This window comes from Dipodomys spectabilis, unplaced genomic scaffold (assembly GCF_019054845.1).
Source record: "Dipodomys spectabilis isolate Male_0828 unplaced genomic scaffold, ASM1905484v1 ptg000468l, whole genome shotgun sequence".
Lineage (NCBI taxonomy): Eukaryota > Metazoa > Chordata > Mammalia > Rodentia > Heteromyidae > Dipodomys > Dipodomys spectabilis.
In genome coordinates, this window is record NW_024871145.1 from 1,282,664 (window position 1) to 1,293,325 (window position 10,662).

The following is a 10,662-nucleotide window of genomic DNA, read 5'->3' on the forward strand; positions in this document are numbered from 1 at the left end:
CTCTGGCTGGTGCTCTACCACTTTAAGCCACTGTGCCACTTCCAGTTTTTGAGTGGTTAATTGGAGATGAAAGTCTCACGGGGACTTTTCTGCGTAGGCTGGTTTGAACTGCAATCCTCAGATCTCAGCCTCTTAAGTGGCTAAGATTATAGGTGTGAGCCACCTGCACCTGGCAATTTTTTAAAAAATATTAATCACATAACATAAAATTTACTAAATTGACATACACAACTGGTTTTTAGTCTACTAGCAAAGTTGTACAACTATCATTAACAGAATCTAGTCCTTTCACATAACCACAAAGTCAAGCTCATACCATTTTGCAATTACTCTCAAATCTCTATTGTTCATAAGAAATGTATTAAACAGGGGCTGGGAAGGTGGCTCAGTGGTAGAGTGCTTGCCTTGCATGCCTGAGGCCCTGGGTTCAATTCCTCAGCACCACATAAGCAAAAAGAAAAAAAGCCGGAAGTGGCGCTGTGGCTCAAGTGGTAGAGTGCTAGCCTTGAGCTGAAGAGCTGAGGGACAGCGCCCAGGCCCAGAGTTCAGGCCCCACGACCAGACCCCCCCCCAAAAAAAAAATGTATTAAACACTATTTCAGTTTCTGATACTTTCAATTTAAACTGGGTTTAATCAAGACATAAAGTCAAGAAACATTTGTGCTTATGTTTTTTCACTCACATACATAATTGTGATAACACTAAATCAGTGAATGTATAGTAATGAAACAATATTAAAATCTATAATAAAAGAATAAAGAAAAAGTAAAATAATTTTAATGATAAGTTCTAATGAAAAGTTATGAGAATGTGGTCTTTCTCAAAATTTCTTACTGTACTATACTCAACCTTATGATTGTGTATGAGATGATACAATGTCTAAGTGATGAGATAGAGCGACACATGTCCCATCTGCATTATGACTTTAAGGTTACTATGCATGAATTATTAATACTTTCATTGTAGTACTGTGGCATTTAATCCAATTAACTGGAGGTGACTACTAAATAACTAATGGGTGGATATATATCCAGTATGGATCTTCTACATGAAAAGATGATTTGTATCCTTGCTCAGATGGAACAAGACAGTGAGAGATTTCATCATACCTCTCAAGTTTATTTCTGGAAATTTCCATTTAATGCATTTACAGGATGGTTGACCATGGTTAACTGAAATCACAGAAAGCTAAACCATGGAAAGGGTGAACTATGATATATACACATATAAATAGAGATATTTTTTCCCAGTTCTGGGACTTGAACTCAGGGCTTGGGCACTGTCCCTGAGCTTGTTTTGCTCAAGGCTAGCACTCTATCACTTGATCTTCAGCACCACTTCTGGCCTTTTCTCTTTATGTGGTACTGAGTAGTCGAACTCAGTGCTTCATGCATACTAGGCAAGCACTCTACCACTAAGCCACATTCCCAGCCAGATAGAGACAATTTTTTCATTATTTTTTATTTGTTTCATAGATATGCAAAGAATGATAGAAAGCATCTGATTAAAATACATTTAAAAAAAAGAAAATTTTGTTGTTGTTGGTCATGGGGCTTAGATTCAGAGCCTTGGTGCTGTCCCTTAGCTCATTTGCTCCAGGCTACTGATCTACCACTTTGAGCCATAGCACCACTTCAAGTTTTCTGGTGGTTAATTGGAGATAAGAGTCTCACAGACTTTCTTGTTCAGGCTGACTTTGAACCATTATCCTCAAATCTCAACTTTGTGAGTAGGTAGGATTACAGGCGTGAGCTACTTGCACCCAGCTGGAAATACTTTTTTTTTTTTTTAATTAAACTAAGTCTTGTTATGAACTTCAAAACTTACAACTTGTGTAGAGTTGCACTAGGGGAATAAAAGCTCACCTAGATGAATTTCTTTTGACAGAGACTACTTCTATCCCCTTATTACAATGATTTGGCATTGCACATTGGTGGAAGGTCATTAAACAGTCTCTAAGTCTGTCTTTGTGATGGATACTGGAGTTGATTCCACAGGGCAGGCTAGCAGGAAGACAAGACATGTAAAATGAAGTGACCGAGACTAGAGTGCAGTCACAAGCCTGAGCTGAATGCTCACACAAATGAACTGAAAATGGCTAGTTTGTGTTACATGGGTTTAGTCCTCCTCACAGGAAGTCCAGCTAACGTTGGCCCCTGGAATGTGAGGATGAGATTGAAGCACCCCACCCTCTTGGGCAACAATGAAAGAGAGAGAGAGATACACACACACACACACACAGAGACAGAGACAGATACAGAGACAGAGAGAGACAGAGACAGAGTCAGAGACTTAACAAGGGAAAAAGAAGTGGCACTGTGGCTCAAGTGGTAGCCTTGAGCTGAAGAGCTGAAGGACAGCGCCCAGGCCCAGAGTTCAGGACCCATGACCGGACCTAAAAAAAAAAAAAAAGACAAAGGTGGATGGAGTGGTTGGAGCAGTTGGACAGTAGGCGGCTTGGGGGTGGGGCACTATATATATATATATATATATGCTGCATGCTCCAAGGAGGGGAGTGGGTGAGAGAGAGAGAGAGGAACAGGCACTGAAACAGCTGGAGAACTTGTTCAAACCTGCACTGAGACATGTTCCGCAGCTGCAGGGGACTGTGGGAGACTGGTGGGAGTAGCCAGGATTACCTACCCAGGAGTTGCTGCAGGTCCAGGCCTCCCAAGAAAAGGAGCAGAGAGAAAGAGGAGAAAGAAGCTCACCCCCTTGCAGGTCACGGCTACTCTTAGTTCTGAGGTAGCCCAGGACAAGGAAGTCTCAGGTGGCTAATGAAACTCCTTTGTCACCTATGTCCAAGCCTCCAGTGAATTTTCTCAACTCCAAGGTCATTTCATCAGGTCAGCACAGCACCACAATCAAAGGGCTTCCCTAGGTCTATGATTTCTGTAGTGGAGGAAAGAAAGCCTGAAGCAGACATCTAGTTCTCAGCATCCCAGGAGATGCTTCTTAGGAGGCCTACCTGTATTGCATCTTGGGAAACTTTGGAGGAATTGGCAAAGCTAGGCTAGCTTGGCTCAGCTATAAACAAGGAAGGGTGGCTGATGCTAACTGTGAGCAGTACACAGGTCTTAGTGGTGGCATTATGCTTCTGCTAGCAGTGACATCTGACTGGATCGAACTGCCTGCAGCTCAACCCATTTGTAGAGGCAACTCTGTGGCTCCATCTGGCCAGGAAACATGGTTGACAGTTCTTCCTGGTTGAGATCACTAGCCACAGAGCCCAACCTAATGCCCTGCCTGGGCAAGGAGCCAATTAAATAGCCCTACCTAACTGAAGCTAACTTGTTACCCTCATCTAACCCTGATATTGCTTTACCTAACCAGGGAGCTTAAATGGTAACCCTTTCCAGCCTATAACCTTGCCCAATGGCTAAACACAGCTTTGGGCTATGGCTGGACAGGAAACACAATTGGTGACTGAAAAGCAGAGTATAGCCCTGTAACTCTATTCAATTAGGAATCCCAGAATAGTAACTCTGCCTGCCCACAGGGCGCAGACAGTGGCCCTTCCCCACAAGGGAAAACCACCTTTCCTATCTGATCATGGAGCCTGGCCAGATTAACATAGCCAGTGACCTCACCTAATCATGGAGCTGATCCTGCAACCTGTCTAGCTGCAGAGGGTGGCCTGTCACCCTACCCAACTCAGACTACCAGTAGCAATTCTCACTGAACAGGGAGTCAAGTTAGTAATCTCCATCTAGATGGGAAACCAAACCAATGTCCACATATAAAGACAAGATATAGCCTGTGGATCTGACTTATCTCAGAGCCTATCCTGCAGCCTCACAAAGCCTTACATGATTGCTAAGAGCACCCCAAGGCCTCATATGATCACTAGGCACTTGTAGAAACACAATGTGTAACCATGAGATGTGGATTATAAACTGTGGCCCCTCACTTGGCTAGACATCCCAGCCAGCAGACCAGCCTGATGAAGAAACATGGCCCGTGGCCCTGCCCCAATGTAGAGGCCAGACAGAATCCTGGACTGACTATAAAATCCAGCTAGTATCTCCAACCAATCTCAAAGCACAGACAGCTTTCCCATCCAGATACAGAATCCAACAGCAAGCCTCATGTGACCATGGAATCTAGCAGCTGATTTATTCAGAGCCTCAGGACACACTGACTGGTAAAAGGCTGTCAGTACTGAAATGGAGCTGTAAAGGTCAGAAGGCAATTCTTCCTTACAGACACCAATCTAAGGCCACAAGATTAGGAAGAATCAAAGAACCATGATGCCACCAAAGAAAATTAACAATGCTCTAATAGTAGATTCCAAGAAATGGAGATCTATGAAATGACTGACAGCATTCTGAACAATCTGCCTAAAGATAATTATTAAACTATAAGAAAGTCCAGAGGAACAACTAAATGGAATAAGGAAAACAATGCATGAACAAATTGAGAAGTTCAACAAAGAAATTAAAAATGCTTTTTAAACTCAGAAATGAAAATTCCATACAAAGCTAGAATAAGTAATCAAAAAAAAACCCCAAACTAAAATTCAAGAAATTATCTAGATTCAAAAAGAAGAGAATCTAAAAGAAAGAGAAAAGCCTGTGAAACTTGAGACACCATCAAGTGAAGCAATGTACATGTTGCTGTGGTTTGTATGTGTTCCTCCAGGGTTTGTATACTGGAAGTTCATGCTAATGTTATAAGATGATGGAACCTTTAAGAAGTGGAGCCTTGTGAGAAGTGATTAGGTCATTGGGAGCATCATCTTCTGCAAGGATTATTGCTGATCTCGCAAGGTGAACTAGTTCCATGAAAATGGGTTGTTATAAAAGTCTCATTCCATGTGGGCTGGGAAGGTGGCTCAGTGGTAGAGCGCTTGCCTTGCATGCCTGAGGCCCTGGGTTCGATTCCTCAGTACCACATAAGCAGAAAAAGCCAGAAGTGGTGCTATGGCTCAAGTGGTAGAGCGCTAGCCTTGAGCTGAAGAGCTGAGGGACAGTGCCCAGGCCCAGAGTTCAGGCCCCACGACCGGACCCCCCCCCCAAAATAAATAAAAATGAAAGTCTCATTCCTGAATATCTCTGGCTTCTTATCTCATCATATGGTTTCTCTTTCTCACATGTGCTCCCACTGTAACACCATTACAATGGTATGATACAGTCTAGGGGAACTCACTAGAGGCTGAATACCCAATCTTAGACTATTCGCCTCTAAAATTGTGAACTAAATAAATTCATTTTCTTTATAAAGTATCTAGCCTTGTGTATGTTGTTACAACAGGAACCAGACAAATACAGAGAAAAAGTACTATGGACTGGAGTTGCTATAACTATACCTAAAAATGTGAAAGCTGCTTTGAAAATAGGGAACAGGAAGAGATTAGAAGAGTTTGGACAAGCAGGCCTATAATGCTTTAATGAAAGTATTAATGGAAATTTAAGGTGAAAACGAGAATCTTATTGGAAATTGGAGTAAAGACCACCTCTGCTGCCATTGCAGCAAATTTGGCTGAGTTATATCCAGGCCTTACAGTTTTATGAAAAATGGATTTAAAAGAGATGATATGTGGTATCTGTCCAAAGAAAGTTCTTAAAAAATTATAGAAGAGCCTCTGTGGTTGCTTTCTTCTCTCTATATGATACAAGAGAAAAAGAAAACAGTAGAAAATGTGGAACAGTCTCAGCCTGTCCATATACTATACTTGAGATATACTTTGACTCCTGTGATTTAATGGAGGTTTAATTTCATTATCTTCCATGCTGGGGTTTGTTCTTGATTTAGGCTGGTTACTACTTTTTTACTTCCTTGTTTATCCCTTTTATTTTAGGAATGGGTACGCTTTCCCTGTCCTACCAGTGCATCTTAGAAGTTGACTTGATGACTTTTCCATTTGAAGAAATTTGCCTTAAGTCCTACATGAGATTGGACTTGAACTTTTGGGACAAATTGAGGCTTTGGGAGTGCAGGAGAGGGAGTGCTTAGTCATTATATTATATATAATATGTTATATATTATATTTGTTATAAGAACATTTAGGAGATAAGAGTAGACAGCTGTAATGTGCATATGATTTGAAGATATTCCTCAAAGGTTCATGTGACATGGTATAACCTATGTGAAGTGGTAAAACCTTTAAGAGGTAAATGTAAGGTTTGTTAAATAGGTTTCATTAGGTAGCCAATGAAGAGAACACCACATGGTATTCAGGCAGGAAAAGAAGTTTATTTACCAAACTGCTGCCCCTGCACAGCATGGTGGAGAGGCATGTCCAAAAAGAGCGACCCACCCCCCGGGCCAGGACTTATCTAAGCCCGGGACTAGAAGTGTGGTGAGCTGGGGGAAAGGTGTGGCCACATTGGATCAGGATGTGACCTCAGGGACTGTGACCCTTCTACTGTCAGATGGGATGCATGTGATCAGAGGTGGCCCAGGATATGACCTAGCAGGAGGAGGAGGTGACTGCTTCCAGGTATGCCAGTTAACTAGCTAACACAGATACTGGGCAGAAACTTAGCCAAAGAGGTAGGTAGGTGTCTGCACTGGGCCTGCATGGGCCAGGGCAGATCTACAGTAAAGACCTCCCAAGGCATAGTGGCTCATGTTAGAACTAGGTTAAATTAAACAAATACAGTATTAATTATACCAAGGAAAAATTAAGTTTAACTGGGACAAACTAGTCCCAGGTAACCGGAGAAACATAGGTACAGACCCTGGGAATAGAACAAACTGAAGCCTGGCATTTACTGAAACTTGTAAAGTGAGTAAGAATAGGGCCAAACTTGAGAGGCAGGATCTCTCTGCAGAAAAAAAAAACCCTCCAAGATAGCCATTAAAAGGAAAAATTCCAAAGATAAAGGCTTGAAGTAAATTGTGAATTAAACATCAAGTTACTGGAATTTGGTAAATAACAGTGAAACTCAGAAAGAGCCAGTAAACCTGGAAGATAGCTTGATTTTGGGTGTGATAAGAAGTTTGGAATGGAGGCTGGGAAGATGGTTCAGTGGTAGAGTGTTCACTTTGCATGTATGAGGCCCTGGGTTCGATTCCTCAGCACCACATAAGCAGAAAAAGCTGGAAGTGGCACTGTGGCTCACGTGCTAGAGTGCTAGCCTTGAGCTGAAGAGCTGAGGACACCACCCAGGCCCAGAGTTCAGGCCCACGACTGACAAAAAAAAAAAAAAAAAGTTTGGAATATGTTCTGGTCAATATCAATTAAACCCCAAACTGGGAACTGAAAAGAAAGGGAGTTGGGATAAGAATTTTGCCTTGAAACTTATTGCCTTGGCTAAGGGAATGACAGGAATTGTAATCACCATTTTGTAATCACTGCTAGCTCTGCTTCTTTAGCTTGCTTCTTTGCCAATTGTAAAACAACTGGCCACCCCCTTGCCGGTGTTTTCCTTTATAATCCTGCCTCCATCTTGAGCTTGGTGGCTGGTCTTCACTATCTTGGTATAGTGGAGGTCAGCTGCCATGGCTAATAAACCATTCCTAGCACTGCTGACTGAGTGTTGGTGACTCCTTTTGCCGATTGTGGGTTTGAGTTCCACCGGCCCCAGGAAAGCTGGGATATTTCAGCTCACACCTGTATTCCTAGCTACTTAGGAGGCAGAGATTGGAAGGAACAGGGTTTGAGGCTAGATCAAGCAAAAATTTTAAGGAAGATCCTACCTCAATTAACAAAAAAAAACCAGGCATGGTAGTGTGTGCCTGTAATCTTGCTTAGGAGAGAGGTGTTAAGTAGAAGGATCAGAGTCCAGGCCAGTTCAGACAAGAAAGCAAGTTCCTAGATGAAAAACAATTAAAGCAAAAAGGTCTTTTTGTTTAAAAACAAAATCAATCTAAGAAAGTATAGGGTAGTGCATATGATTGAATATTAACATGGTGTGTACTGACATAGTGTGTTATTGAATATTAACACAGTGTGTACTGGCATACTGTGCTATTGAATACTGACATAGTATGTACTGACGTAGTGTGCTATTCAAAGCTGACAGTGTGTATTGACATAGTGTGCTATTAAATACAGACATGATGTGTTATTTATATGGTAGGCTATTAAATAGAAATATATTGAATGTATGTGTGCTGTGAAATAACATGAAATATTAAAGTAGGAATTAGAAGTTAGAAACAAGCATTATGGAATGAGTAGATAAGAACACACCCAGGAAGCCTGCAGAGCCATCACCAAGGCAACTAGCCCTCACAGATAACCAGACCCAGCCAGAGCAAGCCAGCTCCACTCTCATCAATAACCAGAAGCGAAGCTGTCACTAAGACAACCCTGATAATCAGATGTGGCCAGAAATGAAGGGCCAGCTTAAAACATACAAAAAACCCAGGGCAGCAGAGACCCCGCAAGACGACCTCCCCAAGAGAGGTGACTCCATGTTAGACTGACCCTCCACTGGAGCCTACCCTGGCAAAGCGGTCGCTTCTCCCTCCAGCGACTCAGAGCAGCCCGGAGGACACCCCTTGTCCCAAGTGACATGACATGTGAGCTTCCCTGGGTGTGGGACAAGCTTAGTAGAATTAGGCTTAAGAATTAATTATTGGTATGGATTGTGTTTGAAGTGTTTAAATAAAATGAGTGAAACTTATTAAGTCTAGCGTGTTGTTATTAATATGCAAACTTGTCACAATGGAATTACATATTGTTAGGAATATGGGGGAGAAATAACAGGCCAGACTTGGTCTCAATAGGCGAATACTGTTTATTGAGGCACAGTGAGAGACAGCCATCTTCCCATGGGATTAGAGGTTGTGTGGGGAGGTGAGGCTGGGGCTAAGATTATATTGAGTCAGGCTAGAAGTAGTTCGTGATTCAAGGGAGCAGGTCATGACACAAGGGTGCCAGTGGCTAATTGATAGCAGGACATGTTTTTTCTCAAAACTGGGGGAAGTAGGGACCTGTGGTTAGGCCTGGAATGTCTCACCCGAGGATGTCGAACCTTTGAACGGAATGCTTTACCCAAAGGCAGGTATTTCCTGATGCACCAGGGGTTATGAGGTGAGAGTGAGTCTTTCATACTGAACTTTGGATAGGAAAAATTAATTGTCCATGAGAGAGTGGCTGGGAATAGGGTCGACGATTGTCTTTCTTAAGCTACTTCCTGCTGGCACGGGGCAGTTTTAAATGTTGGATTCCATAGATTTCCTCTTTGTTGACTAGAATGAAGAGCTCAGTTACTCATTGAAATGTGAGTTTGTACATGTTCCTGAAGGAAATCAGAAAGACATTTGACAAGGCAGGGTCCTATAGATACTACTAGCAGGATCACGAGGATTAGGCCCAGGAAGGGAGTGAACCAGAGGCTCCAGGACAGCCAAGAGTCCTTCCATGGGGAGGAGGATGTCCCGTACTGGATTTTTATGTTTGCCAATAATTGTTTTCTCTAACAATGCCCAGTTGATTAGCTTAAAAGCAGCATTCTTCACCCAGGAAGGCCCCCCTTTCAGCTGTCATGAGGTTGAGTCCTCTCCTATTTTGGAGGAACATTTCACCCATGAGTTTAGTTGGTTTTGTAGGACATCAAGGTTTTGTTAGAATAAGGAAAGGTCCTTTTTCATTTGGGCTAACAATTGGATGTGTTGGGTTTGTTATACACCTGTGGCTGTGCCTCCCATGGCTGTGTTGCCAGCTAGGGCCAAGCCTAGGAGTATGAGTAAGAGGACCAGGTTTCTTTTTCATCTTTGGTAATGTGTGAGATAATTGTTGATTATGCAACTGGAGAGAATGTCCAGGTCAAGGGTCAAGAATACCATTTTACAGTGGCCCTCTGCGTAACAGGCATGGACCCCACTGGGCCAGGTGAAGTAGGTACCATTAGGCGCTAGAGTCCCGGGGGTTAGGATAGTACAGTTGAGCAGGGTCCCCATGCATTGAGGTTCACCAATTATCTGTACCAGGGGTCCCAAAGTGCATGACTCACTTGTGATAGTATTAGAGAGTACTAGTTGGGAGAGTCACACCCCAATATAGGATAGCGGGCTTGTGATAGGCATATCCAGCAGTCCTTGGCTAGGTCAGGGTTGGCCTGTTTTAAGAGCTCATGGCCAGAATTTGCTAAGGCAAAGATCTGAAATGTGAGGATCAGGTCATGAGGAGGGCTGGCTAGGGTCCACTTCAGGAAGTTTTAGTTGGGGGTCCCAAGGGTTTAGGTGATTGGCCTTACATACAGGGATTGAGATGTTGGTGGGGGTAATGACTAGTCGAAAGACTTGGGGGAATATATTGTCATGCCAACACAGAACTGAACAAAGTCACCAGCCAATTCCAAAGTCTCTTTTTTCCCAGGTTTCTGGGGAGGAAATAGTGTACAATATGCCTCCTCCTGTTCCCTCCCTACTTGATTGTCCTTTTAGGGAAGAGATTACCTGTCCTGATGTTGGGGAGTCCGACCGTGCTCCTGGGACTCAGTATTTGAGAAATGCTCAGGATAGACTCCACAGTCGTCCCAGTTTCAAGGCACACATCTGTATGGTGCGATGCCTGTGTGTTTTTGATGATAGCCAGTGCACAATAGCTTTGCCTGTACCTGAGGGTCCACAACATGACTGGGAAGTTGAAATTGTCCTAGTGTCAAATGTAGGAGAAAAACAGAGTCAGAAAGAAAAGGAGCAGGGTCCATGGGGAGGGCATTCAGTCTGGTGGATCCCCAGGCCAGAGTACCTGACCTCACCAAT